The 21,661-nt window shown below is 44.9% G+C and overlaps 1 protein-coding gene across 3 annotated transcripts in view; it reads right to left on the reverse strand.

Moving 5' to 3' along the window:
• LPIN2 (lipin 2) overlaps positions 1-21,661 on the reverse strand; it is a 75,998-nt gene that overhangs the window by 53,484 nt on the left and 853 nt on the right. The window contains exon 2 of one of the 3 annotated variants that reach the window (XM_065932519.1): positions 10,226-10,331. The exons of the other annotated variants lie outside the window; for them this stretch is intronic. The gene's annotated coding sequence lies outside the window, so the exon portion shown is untranslated. The remainder of the gene's footprint in view (positions 1-10,225; positions 10,332-21,661) is intronic. 3 annotated transcript variants of the gene reach the window in all.

A 21,661-nucleotide genomic window follows, 5' to 3' on the forward strand; every position in this document is an offset into this window, starting at 1 on the left:
AATAATGAACAAATTATAACGTTACTGTACGCTAATGTAGCATTAGTTATATTAATGCAATAGCACACACACAATAATAATATAATAGTAGCAATTTAACTTCAAGAGTAGGACAGTTCAAACATCATGGCATTTTCCTTTCGGCTCTTAGTAAGTCAGTATATAGAAACTTCAAGTGAATTTTTCTAAAAACCTAAAACACACTTACACACAGACAAGACACATTAATTTTTAAATTGAAATATACCATATTTGGCAAGCCAGTGTACAGGACTGTGGTGTCTGTTACAAACAGGCGTTATCCACATGGATATGTTTACAAGTGTGGCCAGTGCCAACTGAGACGTGCTGTGAGCATAAAACACACAGAAGAAAAGCAGAATGTGAAGTAAGGTTTATATCAGGTTACTTACTGACATGAAAATGCTCTGTATATACTGAGTTAAATAAGATATATTTTAAAATTAATTTTACCTATGTTTCTCTTTTTACCTTTTAATGTTACTAGAAATTATGAAATGCCACATGTGGTTCCCATTATATTAATATTTCTACTGGAGCACAACTTTGGGATCCTGAGACAACCTTGAGAACAGGGCAGAAAGGAATCCATAATGAAAAGCTGAAGGTGACAAGAGTTCTCATCATACGAACTGATCCTCAGGTATTTAATAATGTTCATGTTACTCAAATTTTCTCTATCTCTAAACATCAAACACAAAATTTCCAAATGTTTGACCAAGGGGGGTAGTGTTGGTAATGTTTACTACAGCAACAGACCCGCCAAGATACACAAACAAAAATGTTAAATGGCAAAATTTTAAAATTTCACCAAAATTAGAAATAGGAAAATGTATCCTGTATTCAACATGTCGCACTGCCTGCTGCCGAGCCCACCAGACATTCATGTGCAGGCCCAGGAGCTTTTGATCCAAGTCCATACACTTCATGTACACAAAGCCCCCACCACTGGAAAAGAGAAGTGATTTTAGGAGTCTGTTACACAATGCATAAAAATGTAAGCCTCTTCCTTCCTCCACATACTGCTGGCAGGCCCGGATCCTCAACATCAGATGGTAAGAATGAACCCACCCTGGGGTGCCGCCCTTGGGAAAAAACAGGAGAAGTGGGAGGTCAGGAGCAGAGAAGTGAGGAGAGATGAGAAAGGAGGGTCCAGAGAAGCCACGAGGAAGATGAGGAGGGGAAGAGAGGAAAGCAGAGCGATCAAGCTGGAAAAGACAAGAAAACACGCTGGTGGAAAAACCTGATCCATTTTACAGGTGAGCAAACTGAGGCCCAGAGAAGTTAGGCAATTTGCCCAAGGCTACCGCTCGGTCGGCACTGATTTCTGGTCGGTGCTTTGGTTTGTGATGCCAGGTTGAGGCCCCGGGCAGAAGTGCTGGGGGAAGGGTCACAGAGAGACAGGGAAGGCGGCCTGAGACAGGTGGGCAGAGGCTGTCCACAGCCTTGATGTCATCGCCTCTTACACAACGAGCCAGCCCCAGGCCAGCCACCCGGGCTTCCAGGGAGCCTGGCTGCTGTCGTCACCGTGAGGTCTGGACCCATGACTCACAGAGGCTCTGACTCAAGGAGCAGAGACCATCAGACGGAAGGTGAACTCAACCTCCCAACACCGACCCCCAACAGGGCGCACACGTCTGCTGCCCCTGACCCCAGGCTGGGACCCGACACTTCCCTGACTCGGTGGTGGCGCTTTTCAGACTTGAGTCAATAAAAAGTTGGAAATCACAACCAACCATTCTTAATCACCTCTATGACTGTTTTCAAAGAAAAATACTACTGACTTTTCTCTACAGGCTAAGATAAGAATAAATGGTTGAGCATCGAGAAAAACTACTTTTTATTATTACCTAGCATCTTCAATAAGCTTAAAAAAAGGCAGGGGGCAGTTGGAGGTCTTTTTTTCCTAAGACTTAAATCTTTCAAGAAAAAAACAACTTCTTGAAATCTAGCATAGGGACATAAAACTAAAATGCTGGTCAGGAGAGTCAGAATCTTATTCAGATTCCATAGCTGATGACGCATGTAAAATATATACCTTCTTTATTTTTTTCCACTACTAATTCCATATAAGTATGGGAGCAGGTATAAATTACTTAACAAAGTATAAGAATTTAAAATTTCCTAACATGAAATTTGCTAATTGGTTAAACAGAAATATCTTTATGCCACAAGTTATAGTCTGTTTTTAACGCAAACATGAAAATATTGATACACAAACTACTCCCCCAAGTGGCCATAATGTGGAATAGCAACATACTGAATTACTAATGAAGAGGGCTTCCCTGGTGGCTCAGTGGTAAAGAATCTGTCTCCCAATGCAGGAGATGTGGGTTCAATCCCTGGGTGGGGAAGATCCCCTGGAGAAGGAAATGGCAACCACTCCAGTATTCTTGCCTGGAAAATCCCATGGACAGAGGGGCCTGGTGGGCTACAGTCCATGAGATCACAAAGAGTTGGACACCACTAAGCAATTAAACAACAAACCAATAAAGAGGTGAGAAAACTTTTTTAGAAGTTTTCATTAGTATAAATGTATGATGAAAATATTTTTTTAAGCCTCAGTTACAAACAATTCATGATTTCCACCATAATTACCCCACCTGAAGGAATTAACTCAGGTGCACTGCTGCATTTTCAAGGCCCCTCATGGCAGATTGAAACATGAAAGGACCACAGACTACACTAATGCATAAGACATTTTTCTTTCCATATTTGGAATTACTTATAATTAACATTTGCCTATGAAAACAATCCAAAAGGGACTGATAACACTTTCTTCAAAGACAGGAGAAAATCTTGATACTATGAGGTTTTCCAAACTTTCCTAGTTCAGCCATTCATTGGAGAATGGCCATCCAGTCTACTCAATTTCCAGTGTTTCATTGTGTCCTCACACACCCAACTGCCAAACTCTAAACAGCATTAGCTAGTGGCAGTTTTCACCTGAGCTGTGAATGAATGAATAATCAAACATAAGCTGGTATTTTCAGGAACAGAGGAGAAAAAACAGAAAGGTCTCCTGAGGGCCGAACACCCAGCTTAAATCGACTCTCCCAACAATAATCTTGATAACGTACATCTTACATTTAAAATTCAACATTTTTATAGTCTACTTTGAAACAGCCTTTAAAAAAAAAAATTAAATGGACAACTGGTCAAAGTTTTCTTCTACCAATTTCAGGGGTTAAGGAACCATAGTTACTGAACAAATGGTCTAGAATGTCCTCAGTGAACATCCCAGTTTAAGGAATTTGGGACTAAACCACCTCTGAGCTCTAATACTCTGACACTAATGTTTCTAAGTCAAACTCACCCAATGCTTTGAAACCAGAATACTACTTGTCTGCAGGAGTCAAGTGTGTGACCGTTAAGAGTAAAGCTTAAACAGCCCAACGAAAGATCAGAAGAACCATGGCTTCACTTGCGTCCCACATCCTGATGACACTTTCATGAAAATATAGCCAAATGGGAAAGCCCAGGGCAGCTGCCTCACTTGCAGGTATGTGTCTGTGTCCTGCTACTTGCAACTGTTCCTGTTCAATGTTTGTCTTTCCAGTCCCCCCTTTCACCCTATGGATAGTAGTTTGCAATGGTCCTGCCCCCATGGTGACATGCAGGGGCAAATCCCTAAGAATAATAAGCAAGCTTCTGTATGAGGACTATGTCTCCCCATTTCACTCACACTCTAGAAATCCCTGTTGAAAGTCATATTATCAAATTCAAAACATTGTACATAATTTAAAAAGTGTGGTTCTTTAACCTTTGAGTAACCAATTCTCTGCTATAGCCTGACAGCTGGCAGGAGCCCACAGCGCATCCCAGCAGGTGCCGCTGGGGGTGGGGAGCGGGGCGCAGGCTGGGCGTCTCCATGCTGCTCCAGGGAGCATGGGATGGCTTAGAGCTCGCTGGGGAAACTAACGATGAGCAAGGCCCGATGGTATCGTTAACACAACCCGGAGAAGAACAAGAGAAGAGGTCACAAATTGTGATCAGTATCCTGTAGGGGCCCGTGTCAGTCAGGTTCACGTTCCTCTGGTTCTGTACAACGTTTCTTACTGAAGATCTTCTGGACCACTTGAGAAAAACTGGGGACAGTTGTTTTAATTATTTTCATTGCTGCGGTTTCACCTCCTTCAAAAAATTGCTTACAATCTTCTTTGCTTTAAAAAGTATTGGTGATTAGCTGGTACTCTCCTTCCTGCAGTCTCCCAGCTAGAGAAATGAGCTGCAACCGTGGCGCTGAGTAAGTACTCAGAAGCCAGGAACTCAGCAATAATCACCTGGATATGCAGTTTCTTGGGAGGAAAGTAAAAATTCTATCACACGTAAAATTCATACAAATAGTAAGTACACTAGGATTTCAAGAGACAAGTGCATGGAGGACAAACTGTCACCAAGAACCAGAACCTGCTCACGTCTTACATGGAGAAGCCAGGAACTACATGAGGGCCTGTCTGACTCCAGAGTCTCTGCTTTTAACTGTACTGCTGGTGTTTAATTCACAACTTGCTTACTATTGTATTAGCAGGCTTAAAGAAAATACCACCCAAGCCGCTGGGATTATCATTTTAATAAAGAATCCTCACGAGTGCTGATCAGAGTCACCTCACAGGGCAGATGCTCTGCAGGATCAAATGGGCTTCCAATGGAGTCTGGAAAACCCGCCTGGTTTCTGTGGTCAGTCTGCTCTCCCATTTTCTGTTTCTCTTTCAAACTTCTGTGTTTCTCAGCCTGACTGCATTCCCATCAGCCCTGCCTCCCCATGAGAACACACAGGATCTCTTCCCGTATGCAGGTTCGTTTGTGTTCTTCGGGAAATGAACGGCAAACAAGACTTAAAACACATTGCTATGAGAATAACTTGAGGAACTTACTTTCAGTTGGAACATTCTAATGCTACGTTTAAGTCTGTTATCAGATTTAGCCAGTGAAATTTAAAATAAAATTAAAAATCAGAATTCCGAGATTATTGTCTTTCAGAGGTTGGATCTGCCTCCTTCAATATAAAGCTCCCCTAAGATGAATTAAAAAAAAAAAAAAGTTAGAAATTGCAGTACTGATACCCAGTTATATTACACACATACAGAAGAACTCAATTCCAAGATGGCAGGAGTAGTTGCACCCTTCACTGAAGGTAAAGTCGTGTGTCAGCTTTGCTACTGAGAGGTTAAACACTAACATATCTAAAATTAAACCCTGCAATGTCTGGGCACAGGTAGGATCCAAGAAAGCACAGAGGCATCTGAAAGCAGCGACATCAGAAGAAAAATACCCCTCGTATAAGTATACAGCAACTACGGAAACAAAAAATGAGCCTGACGTTTTGCTATAATCTATTTCTCTTACAGACTCAACACACTTTATGAGGCTCTCTAAGGAAGAGGATATTTACTTTGTGTAAAAATCACTACCCTTTGCAACAAATTAATTTTACTAATGCTTTTAATGTATATTTTAATCACAAAAATTCTGGATGTGAAAAGAAATCAGCAAATAAAGGTAATATAAGCTAAACATTCATGACAAACTGTGTAATACACCAGTATTTACACTGAAACCATACAAGAAAACACAATACTGGCAACCTAGCATTCTTTCTCTAAGTATTTAACTCTGAGTTACACTCTGGAACTAGTCTTTGCAAGCATTATCTCTGATCTATACAACTTCTGTGTAGATAGATTTGCTTTATCCCTGTACTTTACAGATGAAGAAATAGAGGCTCAGAGGGAGCTAATTTTTTTAAGTGCCAAATCCAGGTTCAAACCCCAGCCCACTTATTGAAACTTCAAGATGTCTCCATCGTAACTTCTAGGACATAACACAATTTGGAATTCAAATTTGATGTGCTAGGTATTTTTAAAATCTCAAATACAATAAATCTAAAAGAATAAGATATTTAGGAATAAATTTAGCCAAGGAGGTGCATATTTGCATATTTAAAATCACAAAACATTGCTAAAAGAAATCTAAAGTGACTAAAGTAAATAGTGTAAGTAAACAATTTAAAGTGACTAAAGTAAACAGCCTCACGTTCATGGCTACAAAGATTTAATATTGCTGAGATGTCAATACAACCCAAAGCCATCTTTAGATTCAAATCAATCCTATCAAAATCCCAACAGACCTTTTTTTTTTGGCTGAAATAGAAAGTCTATCCTCAAATTGACATAGAATTGCAAGAGGCCAAAACAACCTTGAAGAAGAAGAACAAAGTTCGTGCGTGATTCCAAATCTTGTTATAAAGTCACAGTAATCAAAACAAGATGGCATAAAGATAGACATACAGACCAACAGAACAGAAACCAGCATCCAGAAATACATCCAAGGTCAATTGTTTTTGACAAGGATGCCAATTCTATTCAATGGGGAATGAACAGTCTCTCCAACACATGGTGTAGAGACAGCCCCAACTCCAGAGCAAGTCTGTCTAACCACACTGTAGGTGTCTAATTCACACATACAGAAGACCTATTGTCTAAGACACTTCTTACAGAATAACTAGCTCAAAACAGATCAAAGACCTAAATATAGGAGGTAAAGCCATGAAACTCAATGATTCTGAGATAACATACCAAAAACATGAGCAAAGAAAGAAAAATTGCATTCCATCAAAATTTAAAACTTTTTCCCCCTGTATCAAAGGACCTTATCAAGAAAGTGAAATGACAAACTAAAGAATGGGAGAAAATACCTGCAAATCAGGTATCTAGTAACAGTTTCAGGTCCACAATATGTAAAGAACTTTTGTACAACTCACCAACATAAAGGCAACCCTATCAAAGTATCAGCAAAAGACCTGCACAAGTATTTCTCTGAAGATACACAAATGGCCAGTTAAGTACATGAAAGATGCTTAACACAGTTAATCACTAAAGAAATGCAAACAAAACCACAAAGAAATACCACCTCATACTTATTGATGGCAATTTTCAAAAAACCAAGCAGAAAAGCGTTGGGGATGCAGGAAAACCTCGCCAGTGTGTGGAGGGAGCAGCATCTCTTACCCGTCCCCACCACCCCCCCACCGACTCCCAACTCACCACATGATGTCAGTGGCCATCTCCCCAGCCAAGACAACCAAACATGTCTCCGTTTCTGAATGTCCCCTGGGAACAAAATCCTTCCAGTTGAGAGCCACAGTTTATCTAGATGGCATGTGGCCCTGTATTTATGCACTGGTTCTGGTTAGGCACACAGCTTGGGCTCTGAATTTAGGCAGTCTTAAATGATGGTTCCACTGCTTCCCAGGTTCCCTGACACGTAACCATCCTGAGCTTCGGTCTGAACAGAGCCCCACACGACCCCTTCCCTCCACAGAGCCGGGATCACAGCCGTGTCCACCAGGGGGGACTGTTTCCAGAGTTCAATGAATTCAGAGTCCTATGTAACTGAGCAGGACCCTGTAGGGCCTTCCAGGGACAGACCCCTCCCCATGTGCAGGAGGGGAGCTGCCTAGAAGTGCCTCTCTGAAGTGCCTAGATAGCAGCATCTGATGTTTCAACACATTTCCTGACTTGTTTTACAGATGCTGAAACCTTCACCAAATGGAAGAAATTAACCACCTGAGGCCATGAGCAGACAGCCCCCAGACCTCCTGGAGCGGAAGGGCTGACAATGTTACTCATGCTGTCACCACACCATCAGCCAGTCAGAGAAGCGTGCACCAGTGGGGACACCCTCCCTCTCCTTGCCTTTAAAGATGCTTTACCAACAGCCACGGGGAGTTCAGCTGTTTTGAGCACGAGCTGCCCTGGACTCCCTGCTTGGCGCCCTGAATAAACACTGCCCTTTCCTTCACCACAGCCTGGTGTCAGGAGATTGATTCACTGTGTGTGGGTGAGCAGACCCAAGTTTGGTTCAGCAACGGTAACACATGGAAACTACTAGTTACTTAACAAGTATTAGTCTTCTTCCTTCATTAAGAAACAACGTACAGACCGTCCGCAACTTATAATGGTTTGGCTTGTGAATTTTTAACTTTACAATGGTTCAACTTATGACTTTTCAGCTTTATAATGGTGCGAAAGCAATACGCATTCAGCAGAAACCTTACTTCGCATTCTGAATTTTGATCTTTTCCCAGGCTAGGGATCTGCCAGCTCTACGATCCTCTCTCGTGCACTGGGCAGAGGCAGCCCAGCTCCCAGCCAGTCGCGATACACTTACAGCCATCCTGCACCCAGACCACCATTGTGTTCCTCACTTTCAGGACAGCAACCCGTCACAGAAAACAGGCAGCACTTCACGGCACAACAGGCTCTGTCAGTTGATCCTGCCCCACTCCAGGCTAATGGAGGTGTTCTGAGCACGTTTAAGGTAGGCTGGGCTGTGATGTTTGGCAGGCGAGGGATATATTAAAAATATTTTTGATTTAGGATGCTTTCAACTTAGGATGAGTCCATCAAGATGTAACCCTATTCTTAAGTAGAGGGAGATCTGTATTGAAAAGACCTGGGTCACATAGGAGCCTAACAGGTGATATCAGGCTAGGACCCCTGCTGTCAAGGAGCCCCCTATTCACTGAGGGACACAGGAAAGTACCCAAGTGACCTATGACTTAACTCCCACTTCAGTCAATGGTTCTTCTAAGCTCTCATTTTAGCTTCCCAAACCATTTCCTGCTCCGTAAGGCCCACCCAAGTGAGGTCTACCCTTCAGCCTATTTGTGCAAATAGTATGTGAGTCTTAACTCAGAGATTCCAGCCCCAAAGAGTCAAATTAGGGCTGACCTGGGTCAGAAGAGCTCGAGAGGTGTAGGCAAAGGTCTTCAGGTAGGAAGGCTGGATCCAGCCACTCACAGACCTGCACCCCCCACCCCCGGCCCTGCACCCTCGTCCACCCTAGACTGGCCTACCCAAGCAACGGGAAGACATTTTCCCCACGTATTCCCTTCTTCCAAGTTTTGGTGTAAAACTGCTTAGTCACCCTGACACGTGACCTAACTATTTAATGTGAATGCTCACCTTAATCACTGCTGAGGGGTACACAACAAACCAATCCTATTTTTGTACCACTGTCCAGCATGTTGTTAGTTTTTTTCTTCTTTAAATTTAGGTGTTACACACGATAAAAGCCAGTATCACTACTATGCAGTCACAACTCTTAAACAGTACAAAAGTAGCTGTGATTCATTTCTCTCACTTGCCTCATCCACCAGGTTTGCTCTGAATGACTTCTGGTTATTTCCATAAACCTAACCTACCTTGAAGGGTAAAAATCTTCCACCATTGAAAATGAAGAGATGTATTTCAAGACTGAAAGCAATTTTAAAAGGATGGGGTGTTCCCAAATGTGTGAGAATGACAGAGTTGCTGACATGCAGATACTGCCCCTGGACTGCACGGGCTTTTCCGCTCATTCCTTCACAGACACTGTTTCTAGGAGTGTGAACAGATTCCTTATCAGCCATCTAACAGTGCAAAACTAAGAACTTGAGGTAATCAGAGCTTATGGGTGAATTTTAGATCTTATTAATAATATATGCCTCTGTTACTTAAACACCAGTGTTTTTCATCATGAATAATGTCCACCAATGATCACCATCCACCAGTCCCACCTTGGTGGGCATTGGGGGCTGCTCTCATCCCAGGACAGTATGTACGTACGTATCTATGCAGCAAGTTTCACACACATACAGTATGTACATACATATCTATGTAGCTAGTTTCACACAGTAAGCATGTACATATCTATGCAACAAGTTTCACACACACACACACACAATATGTACGTACATAGCTATGCAGCAAATTTCACACACACTCTATGTACATACATATCTATGCAAGTTTTACACATACACACAATATGTACGTACATATCTATGCAGCAAGTTTCACACACACACAGTATGTATGTACATATCTATGCAGCAAGTTTCTCACACACAGTATGCACATAACATATCTATGCAGCAGGTTTCTCACACACACACACACAGACACACACACCCCCCAGAACGACTGGCTTCACAGAGACCTTGGCACAGGCACCAAGTTCCGTACATTTTCCAGGAACGCCAAAGCCGACTGCAAACCACTGCATGAGAGGTGACAGTTGCAACACTTCACAAGTATGCAGAGTTCATTTTTGAGGCTTGTATTTCTCTAACTTAAATTGAAAGGAGTATTAGGGAGGTCAAAGCTACAGCCCTGGCCATCATCAGAATGCCGAGCCCTTGTGTGGGAATGGATCTCACCTGGTTTCAGAGAGCCGCGATGCGCTCCGGAGCCACAACCCTGACTTCTGCCGCATAAACAATTAGACCAGCCTGTCTCACTGCCTCGATCACCTTTCAGTGACTCCTGCGGTGGAGAGGAGGGTTTTCCTCATGACTTGCAGCACAACAATTAAACGAACAAGGAAAAAAAAAAAAAAAACAAGCACCAACCCATTAGCTTAGTTAACTGATGTCATGACTGTGGCCAAAAGGCCTCAGCTCCCATGAAAAGACAGCCGCAGGCTCCCCTGCGTTTCACTCTCAGGAATGCAGCCCCCGTATCTCAGAGGGAAGTCTTTCAGATCGGGAAGCACAAATTCACCACTTCCTCCTCTTCTTTTTGGAACCACCTGGGGACTGTCCGTCTGACAGCATGTGGCGATCAGGAGGCTGGGAGGCAGGGCCGTGGACTCCCAGGCAGCCACCAAGCTCCGGCATCCCAGGCTGCAGCTGCAGAAGGCCCGGGGAAACCTGGAAGAGCCTTCCACTAGGCCAGTGCAAACACGACTTGAATTTCATGTCCTGCTTGACTGTGCACTGTGCCTACCGGGGCCCCGGGGGAGTTTTCAGACATGTCAGGAGGGGCCATCCCTCTCCCGGCCCTGGGTGGACAGAGAGAGCAGCTGTGGCCAGCGCCCCCTCCTTCCCCGCCCCGCCCCGGGGAACACGAGCTCCTTCACGGAGAGAGAGGATTCCCAACAGCAACAGCGGGTCAGTGAAGCAGCGCTTGTAATGTTGGAAAACAAAGCCTGCTTCCCACATCGATCTGTTTAAAGACCGCATCTACTTGGACCTGCTGTTCAATGTCCGATTCTGAGCTGGGATCAAGCAGTGAACGTTGCGGACCAGGCACCCGCCCGCACAGCACTTACACTCTAAGGCTAAGGGGAGAGAGAGGCAAAGGCAAAAGACGAAGCTAGACCGGGATACCGGCTGTGAAGGAGGTCAAAGGGCACAGGGAGGAAGGAATGGAGCGGGTGACTTCAGGTTAAAGCCTCACCCGGGAGACAGCGCAGGAGCCGCGGACCGCGCTCACCTAACACACAGGGACAGACTTCGATTCACTCTCACAGGACTCTGCGGCTGCTCTTTCTTTAGGCATTTTGCCAACCTTCAAATTACTGCAGAATCAAGGCCGGAGAAGAAAATGAGGTGACTCAGATGCTAAGTTATAAAACATTCGGGAAACCAGTGGAAATGTTAGCAGTCACAGAGTCTGAACAAAAATCTGCAACTGCAATCGAAAAACTGCTTTCTGAGAGTGGTTTTCTTCAGTGAAGACGGATGTGACTAAAAGCATCTTTTAAGAGGTTACAATAACAGGACACGCTATTGACACAGAGGGTGTTACTTGATCAAAATTCCCTCTTGAAACTCCTTCTTCTGGGCTGAACTATGACCCAGGGTAAGTTGATGTTCGAACCCTCAACACGTCACAACTCCACCTTATCTGGAAGCAGGATGTTTACAGAGATTAACTGAATTAAAATGCAGTTGTCAGGATGGGCCCTAAACCAATGACTGGCTCCCTTATGAAAGGGGGAGACCTGGACAAAGAGACACACACAGACACACACCCGGGGAGAAGGCCACGAGAACTTGAGGAGGAGATCACAGTGCTCACCCACAAGAAATGCCAAGGCTGGCACCTAACCGAGAGAGGCGGCCCTGGAGGAACCAGTCCTGCTGACACCTTGACCTGGGACCCACGGCCTCCAGAACTTTGAGACAGCATGTTTCTGGGTTTAATTCATCATTTGTGGCACTCTGTGATGGCAGCCCTAGCACAAGAATCCACTCACCAGGTCAACAGGAAGAAATACAAGAGGAGTAACCGGCAAGTACAAAAAGCATGGTTAGAGGAAGTGGAAGATGTCATGCTTTTGAAAGATGAATGCAGGGGGGAAAAAAGGAGGATCACACAGTCAGAAAGTGCTCAGAAGCTCTCCTTGGTGGAGGGATGTCAGAAACCACGACAACTACAAGAGAATTTCCGAGTCAAAATCATGGTTTTCTAAACTGAACGTTCCCACGGCTGTCTCAGACAGGAGGGGCAGCACCCACCTGCCGGCTCCGCGGGAGGCGGTCACGACGGGAGGGCCCTGGACCTCCAGCCCTTCCTGCACCTGCCCACCGGGAGGGCGGGCCCGAGGCAGGCGAGGGGTCCGGGGCCCTGTCGGAAGCGGGGGCCTGACACACACGCCAACACAGCCAACTCCGGAGAAGACAAAGACTGGAACTGCTGAAGAAACAGGATCCTTGCACAGGCTTGGCTCTGAACGATATTCAGTCATGAAAACATAAACACCGAATGTTGAGAAAATAAGTTATAATACAGTTATGTTGGGAGGATGGAAGGAAATGTGTGTAAGGAGGGTTATACAGGAGATGAAGCTTCACCTCGCACACCAGGAAGTCACTTTCTCTGAGAAAGCCTCCCAATCAGAAAACCAAGCTATTGAGGTGTAAGCATACACGTGCGCACACACTCACACACAGACCCAAGTCCCACACAAAACAGGCAGAAGAGTTGAAAGGAGCTGCTTTCAGGAAGCAGTGATCAAGAGCGAGAAAGTATTCAAAGTACTATTTCAATTTTTAAACTACATATAAAGATATATATATACACACATATACTTTATAATGTCTTAAGATGGAGAGATTTATTATGTGATGCAGCCTTACAAAAAAGAGTCTTGTTTACTGGAATGCAACCTACTAGAGAAAAGAGAAATAAACACCAAGTGCGTAGGAGCACCATGAGGTTTTGTTTTGCTTGGCTTTTAATTAGGAGAAGCTCTTTTCCAACTCTCAGCATCAGCCCTGGTGGTCCATTTGAGATTTAGGTACTTCTCATTAACAAGATCAAACAAACGAACCAGGAAATTTAAATATAGCAGAGTTCCTATTATGTTATCCAGATGATTTGTGTGGGGTAGGGAAATGTCCTAACACAGAAAGAAAAAGGTAAAAGTTGCTCAGTCGTGTCTGACCCTTTGTGACACCATGGACAGTATCCCATCAATCTCCTCTGTCCATGGAATTCTCCAGGCAAGAATACAGGAGTGGGTAGTCATTCCATTCTCCAGGGGATCTTCCCGACCAAGGGATCAAACCCAGGTCTCCCACATTGTAGGCAGATTCTTTACCATCTGAACCACCTGGGAAGCCCTACACAGAAGCCCTTTCCCAGTTGATGGCAAGGACATCAGCAAAAGATTCAGCCAGCATTTTACCAGGAAGACATTCAGCAGTTGGAAAAAAAATAAAAAGATCAGCTACCATAGCAATACAGGTATATTAGTATTTTTCAACTAGCAGAGAACAAAACTACACATAGTTTTATAATCTAAGTAAATTTTTTATGAAAATGATTGAAGTTTGCAGAAAAATGTCAACTACTTAGAGACCAGTTATAAAGTGGTCAGCAGCAAAAAAAAAAAAAAAAAAGTAGTCAGCAACAGAATTTTCTTTTAATTAAGTACTCATCTGCAGTGTATATTCCAAGTATAGAAGACAGCTCTGCTTTGCAGATACAGAGACAAGGCTCTCCCTACAGGCCTGGACAACAAGATTCACACAGCCAGAGCAATAATGATGGCAAAAATCCCAAGGCTTAAATTTGTAAATGTACATAGTACATAAAATATATACAAAACTGCTGACTACAAAAGCATATTTCCTATTTTGACACTATAAAGATTAAAGTTTCTGGGTCAAGAAAGAAAGTTTAAGCACAGGAAGCAATCATATTTCTGAGACATAAACATCTTTCAACCAAACATCATATTCTCGTGCTAAAAATACAAGCACAGAGGTCTCGCTGATTCTTCCTTGGCTCCCTTTCAACCCCTCCCCATCCAGCTTCACAGAGAAGCAGACTTAACTCCCCGACAAGACTGCAAGCTACTTCAGGGCAAGGGGGATGTTCTGCTGCCTTCTGGCCCTTTGCCCTCGTCTAGTCAGAGCTCCCAGTCTGCCACCCTGCCTGGGTCCTGGGGTGGATCGAGGCTCTGACATTTAACACACATCGTCCTCCAACCTTGACAGCCAGCCCAGTTGTATGGGTGTTGTTCCCACGTTACAGATGAGACAACTGAGTCAACTTAAGGCCAAAAGTGTATTTAAACACGTGGAAATTCCTGAAGGTCCATGAATGTATTTGTTTAATGGGAAGTTCCCCTGTACTGAAGAGCTAATAAATCCCAAGTCATTAATTTATTCACAGTAAGGAAAACTCCATTAGAGAGAATCTTTCTGCAGATGGAGATGGTAAGTTGAGTCAAACGATACAGTGAAGAAAGCACCAATTAAGAAACCCTCAATATTGTAAAGTAATTAGTCTCCAACTAATAAAAATAAATGAAAAAAAAAAAGAAACCCTCAAACTCAACAGCATTAGGGGTCTCAGCTGGTTGCCCCCACGGGAGGGGAGAGGCTCTGGTGTGGAGGAGACAGCTGGAAGCCCCGTCCAGCTTGGCCACGTTGGACTCGGGGCTGAGACCCTCAGTCCAGTCCCAGGTAATAAGGAGTCACAGAGGACACGCAAGTCGCCAGCCCAGAGTACCCGGGAAGATCCCTGAGGAAGGGAGCTTCTTGGATTATGACAAACGATGTCTCCAGAAGTCCAACTGAGCCCAGGTCTCCTCGACACTCAACAGAATCAGCGTCCTCGGGGACTCAGCTGAGAACAATATTCAGCCAGCGTTTAGGGGCCATGTTTTAAATGCTCCGTCCCGACTCAGCCCAGCGATGTGCTCGTGCCAGGGGAGGCAGGCAGAGGGACCTGGCATCACACAGCCCCGCCGATTCCAGCGCGGCCCCAGCCCCACGCCCTGCGAGGTTCTCCCCCTGGCACTTCTTGCCCTGGCACTGCTGGCTTTCACACACAAATGCCTCAGAGAAACCCAAGGCGCCTACACAGCAGGTGCTAGCCTTCTAGCAACTGGTAGATGCTGACATCAAGAATGAGTTCTCCAGTGTTACCTAATCAAGTCAAAACAAAGCCCGAAACTGACTCCGGCCTGTCGAGCAGACACAGGTGAATTCTGACAGTCCTTGGGCAGAGCGGTGGTGATGGGGCCACGGCAGCACTCCCCCCGGCACAGCTGCCAGCCTTTGGCAAAGCTCTTCCAGCCTCACCATCTTTGCCTAGAAAATGGGTCTATTATCTCCACCTCCCAGAGTCGTCATGACTCTTGAGATAATTTGTGTGAACCATGACGCCTTGCCCTAAGAAAGCGTTCAATCATGTAACTGCAATGATGATGACAAGGTCTTACAAACATTGAGCACCTCCTAGAAACATGCATTGTTCCTAAAAGTAGACATCAGTACCATTCTGCAGACGGAGAGCCGCAGTGGATGGAGCAGCTATCTTTTAAAGACCCCCAAATTCCAAATTCTTACTTTTCAAATAACATTACTTAGGCAAGTTTTTTGAATTGGTTGAGCCAGGTCAACAAAAGATCAGTTTTCTCAAAAAGCACTGGTTTAATACACATATTTAGTTATAAAACAGTTTTCTCTCTTAAATGATGCTTCCCTAAATAAGTCCTGCTTCTGTGTAGGTCTTATGTAAAAAGACGTTATAATTATCTTTCTTGTTCAGTCAGTCGCTAAGTGTGTCTGACTCTTTGCAACCCCATGGACTGTAGCACGCCAGGCTTCCTGTCCTCCACTATCTCCCAGAGTCTGCTCAAGTTCATGTCCATTGGGTTGGTTATGGCTATTAATGTTACTCAAATTCATCCAAAAATGTTTAAATTTTAAAGAAATATGTGGGTAGATTCTTCGGAAGTTTTACAAAGAGAAACATAATTACACATAGACTACTGAAGAGGCAAAAGTATATTCATACAGAATCTTGAAACAAAAAGTATGTCCCCTAGGGGTCTCCTCTAAGCCCAATCACTCCTTGACTTATGCTGGTTCGGAAAAGACATCAGTTTATGAGGGTCATAGGTGTATGACCCACCCATCAGAGGAAGTACCACTTCATACCAGGGAGAAGCAATTCAGAGCATTTAATTCACATGAACTGTGATGGTTTCACTGTTGCCCAGTTGATAGCTATACAAAATCATACAATAAAATTAATGGATGAGTTTATACTGAAGAGCTTCTACCTTTCAAGGGCCTTTCAGAATGAATGAAACCGCATGTCTCTAGTACAGCAGGACACACCTAGCTTATCAGGAGCAAAAAAACGTCACATCACCACTAAATGAAGAGATGAGAACCATCCTGACCACCGCACACTGCCTCAGCTTATTCAGAGGCAGAGGAAAGGCTCTCAGGTAGATTTCCATTCCAGATTAACCAATGAACTTCTTTATAATTATGATCCTTTTTCTATAAAAAGGAAAACATCTTAGTAAAGACTGGAACTAAAGATTGAAAAACACAATAATATCACCCCTTCCATTATGTTTCAGATATAGGTAAATGCAGACATTCAGCCACTGAAAATGTTACTTGGTGCCACACACCCGTCTTCCTTCCTGCGAGAAAGTCACTAGTCCCAGCTTCAGAGTTTCTGAAGGAGGTTCTCCCTGCCCTTAGAGTCTCTTCTTTATCTACAATTACTTAATCATACTCACCAAAACCAAGTCACTTCTAGACTTAGCTACTGGTACCTCTTCTCTTTGAAATATTAGTGTCTTTAATTGTGTTTCTTAAACTTTTCAAATCCACGTTCCTTTGCACTCCCTGTAACGTTACGCAAAATATACAACAACTAAATTAACAAATGACAAAAAAAAGTTAAAAATCAAGACAACTGGAGAGAGACCACAGGCACCCTGCGGGTACGAGGTGTGCCCCGCCACCCGGGCACACTGGGCCTGATTCCTTCCACACATCAACCCATGAGACCTGTCCCCTCCGCCTCTTCCCTTCACAGAGACCTGTAAACCTACAGATCCTGTCCCCATGACCGGCCCCCAGTGCTGCCCCTGTTTAAGTGTTCCTTCCCTCTGCAAACTGTCTTTTCACTAGAATACAACAAGCCTTTACACCTGGCTGCTTCTTCCACCCAACAGTCCACCTCTCCTCTACTCCCTCTGGTTCAATACTTACAGAGCAAAGGGGGCAGACTGGCCACAGAGAGTGTGTGAAAACTAAGGCAACAGTTGTTTCCTCTGACCCTGGTGAGCAGCTAGAGGAAAGCCATGGATGACTTGAGAGCAAACCCAAAGCAGCCGAGAACAAACGAAAAAGCAACTGTATCACCACATGCAAAGGGCGTGCCTCCCTGCAGCTGAGGGTCATCAAGGGAAGCGAGTCTAGAGGATTCAATGTTCAGGCAGGTGGAGAAGGTTGGGAGGAAACTGAACTGAGAGAGGAGAAATTCAGATTTGCTAAACAGGTGCGAAGGACCATTCTAGATTCTTGAATAGGAAAGATGGAAAAAATGCTAGAAGCTGAAAACAATTTAGAATTTACAGACCCCTCTGAATTTTACTTATACTCTCAAAGTGTTAGTCTCTTGTTAAGTCAGTCGTGTCCAACTCCCTGTGATCCCATGGACTGTAGGCCCCAAGGCACCTCTGTCCATGAGATTTCCAGGTAAGAATACTGGAGTGGGTTGGCATTCCTTTCTCCAGGGGATCTTGCCGACACAGGGATTGAACCTGGGTCTCCCGTATTGCAGGCGGATTCTTAGACTCTTCCTGGTTGAAAAATAAATCAGTTGATGCAGTTCAGACAAACTTACATATTACAAAACAATCAAGGGAATTGGTACAGAAAATAAATAAGGATATGAAATGAAACAAAGGCAACAGACTCAGTTACTGTTCATAAGATTAATGACGGAAGACTTTATCTAAACTGTTCACGTGTGCCAAGAAAGTCAGATAAAGGCAATCCACCAGCTACCAGGGCAAGGCGAGCAGTGCTTTCCTGGGAGTCAGTGCTTCTCCTCCGAAGAAGCAGGGAAGTCTTATTTAGATAGTTCACGTTGAAAATATAGGACACTGAAGATACACACAACACTGCATAATAAAGTTCTAAATGCAAACATGACAAAAACTGGCCACACATTCCAAATGGCTTTTTAAAAGATCACCTTCCAGTCCCAGCCCCCGAACATGTATGTAGTCTCTCAAATCATGTATTTGATATAAATAGTCTAAAAATAATTTTAAAAGCCCCCCTCCCCTCGACAGTTCAGTTGGTAAAGAATCTGTCTGCAATATAGTAGACCCTGGTTCGATTCCTGGGTTGGGAAGATCTGCTGGACAAGGGATAAGTTACCCACTCCAGTATTCTTGGGCTTCCCTTGTGGTTCAGCTGGTAAAGAATCCGGCTGCAATGCAGGAGACCCAGGTTTGATCCCTGGGTTGGGAAGATCCCCTGGAGAAGGGAATGGCTACCCACTCCAGTATTCTGGCCTGGAGAAGTCCACGGGGTCAAAAAGAGGTGGACATAACTAAGCGACTTTCACTTTCTACCTAGCAGTCATATAAACCCCTCCTTGGGGTCTGGCCACACCCTCCTGGTGTGGACTCAATATGAAGGCAGGGGAAGCGGCTGATGCTGTGGCCAAGGAGCCTCACTTTACCAGGTGAATGCACTCTGGCTCCTTTCTTCACTTCTTTGTAGCAGTTTTACCACCACTCTAACAAACAGCATCAACGAAATTTAGCACTCAAAGTCTCTTTAGAGGAAAAAAGATTCTAAACTGTAATCAGTGAAGCAAACAAGACTGTACAATATAATTTATCGTCATTTAATCCCAAGGTCACACTACAGGGCTTTATCTTGCATTGCAGCACCATTTATCTCCTAACAGATTTTCTTTTCCTTCTTTCCTCTAGAGGGAATGGATACTTAGGAGCCGAATCCCTCAGTCCCAGGGTTCCTGAGCAGGCCAGACCACCTGGACCCAGCTTCCCGCTGCCAAGGACTCAGAGAGATCCCAAGCGACTCACTCTCCACTTTCACCCTGACGATGGGACAGGACACATGTGAAGTGTCTAGCTGGACTGACAGTGTAACTAAAACAAAAGACTCAAGCCCAAGGCAGGGAAGGTGGCTTTCCTAAATCACCGCTATTAGCCAGCAAAGCCACCAAAATGACTCATTTAAGTACTTTATTACTAAGATAAAGTCATAAAGCATCCTGCTCCAGCCTGCAGTAACTATCCTCAAAGCTGTAGTACGAAAGCATTTATACAGGATTCTGCCTACCAATGCACAAGACACAAGGGAAGTGGGTTCAATCCCTGCATCGTTAAGAACCCCTGGAGGAGAGCCCGGCAACCCACTACAGTATTCTTGCCTGGAAACTCCATATGGACAGAGAAGCCTGGTGGGCTACAGTCCATGGGGTCACGGAGGCGGACACAACAGAGCATACACGCACTGCCAACAGAAAGTGCTGCATACCAACCTGTGTGTTGTTTCATCATAAAGAAGGCAAATGATAAGTCAGAGGACTCTGGGGCTCAGCCAGAAGGAAAACAACTTACTTCTAAATGAAGAGAAATAACACAGACTAAAATAGGCTTTCAAAATAAAGGCCCCAAACCACTGCCCAGTGATTGATGGGCAACTCAATGTGGGCACACACGTACACACACAGTGACAGCCGCTGGGGTCGGATCAAAAGGATTTAACTTAAAGGTGGGCAGACTTGTTTGAAGGGGAACTTCCTGACAGGTTGCTAAGCACCCAAGGGAGGCAGCTGAATCCACCTCCTTACTAGACAAAGCTTCCAGCTGGGTGTCACCGCTGCCACCTAGGAGCAAATGCATATAGATGAAGCAGCACAGCTGCCAACACAGAGAACCAAGCTGTTTCTAAGCTCAAGTTAATATGTAAACACTGCAAAACGTTCACTGTAACGCACATCAACTCACTGACCACCTCCAGCCGGGTGGGGGCTTCCCTAGCGGCTCAGCAGCAAAGAAAGTGAAAGTGAAGTCACTCAGTCATGTCCGACTCCTTGCGACCATGGACTGTAGCCTACCAGGCTCCTCCGTCCATGGTATTCTCCAGCCAAGAATACTGGAGTGGGTTGCCATTTCCTTCTCCAGGGGATCTTCCCGACCCAGGGATCAAACCCGGGTCTCCCGCATTGAAGGCAGATGCTTTAACCTCTGAGCCACCAGGGAAGCCCCTGCAATTCAGGAGACGTAGGTTGGATCCCTGGGTCGGGAAGATCCCCTGGAGGAGGAAATGGCAACCCACTCCAGTATTCTAACCTGGGAAACCCCATAGACAGAGGACCCTGGGAGGCTACAGTCCATGGGGTCGCAGAGAGTCTGACACGACTGAGCGGCTAAGCCACCACTACCACCTCCAGTGAGTGGCGTGGCCCAGACTGTGCATCCAGGGCTCACAATTCAGGAGAGCCGAATTCATTCAGGAAGTGCCACCAGCTCTGAGATCACTGTTATGGAGACACTGTCTGCTTCTTTCTACCTTCATTCTACAGACCTCCAGAGATGCTTCTAGAAGCTAGCCTTACCCTGGAAGCTGGCAGCAACCAGAGTCTGGCCTTCTAGGACACAGTCTACCATAGGAGAGGGTGCAGTCAGTAACCCAAACGTGGCAATCCCCAATGACGAGCACCTTTCGCAGCCACAAGAACAACAGAGCAACCACACAGAGCCCAGCCGATCCTAATCATCTGCTTCTCACCGGTGTCTTTACTGTAGTGTCGGATGGCTTTCCAATGCTCCCATTTACAGTTCCTCCAAAACAAAGCTTCTCAAGTTGGTTCTCAACCTCACTATCAATTACAACAGAACCTACCAGTCTCATTTCTAGCATTCTTCGGCCTTCACCATCCACCCTTGGGCCTGGAGGTGCTTCAATCTGACACATCACCTGCGACTGCACTTTGAAACTGGAGGGAATCGGCCACCCACACGGTCCAATGCTCTTCCACCCCAGGTCTGGGGCCTTTTCACACTCGTCCCCAGGATGGCCTGAGGCTGCCGCCCCTTCAGCAGAGAGGATGCTGCACTAGGGAGCCCTTCCCCCGCTGATCCCACCTCTGCTGTACCTGCCGCCCTTTGCAATGTTACCGCAGCTGAGAACAATCAACATCAGACCATCAACATATAAGCCATCATATAAGCCATCATCATATAAGCCCTAAACAATTTCTAAATACTTCAAAATCTATCTCAGGACTGGCTACGTGTTGTCAAAGCTTTAGGAACTAGCCAGGCCAAGTTTCAATAACCAGTAACACTCCCGAGCATCCGCACTGGGCAAAGAGCTTCAATAGGGCCTGGCCTGACACCAAGGCAAGGGGCACTTTTAAAATCGGGGGCGGTGAGGGGGGCACTTTTTCAATCGTGGATTTTTAAATGAACCTAGCAGTTTGCTAAGTTAATTCTTAACATTTCCGAACTGTCCGAGTTCCAGCACTTTCTGAAAGGGAGGCTGATCTTTCTG

This window comes from Muntiacus reevesi, chromosome 4, assembly GCF_963930625.1.
Source record: "Muntiacus reevesi chromosome 4, mMunRee1.1, whole genome shotgun sequence".
NCBI classification, from domain to species: Eukaryota; Metazoa; Chordata; class Mammalia; order Artiodactyla; family Cervidae; genus Muntiacus; species Muntiacus reevesi.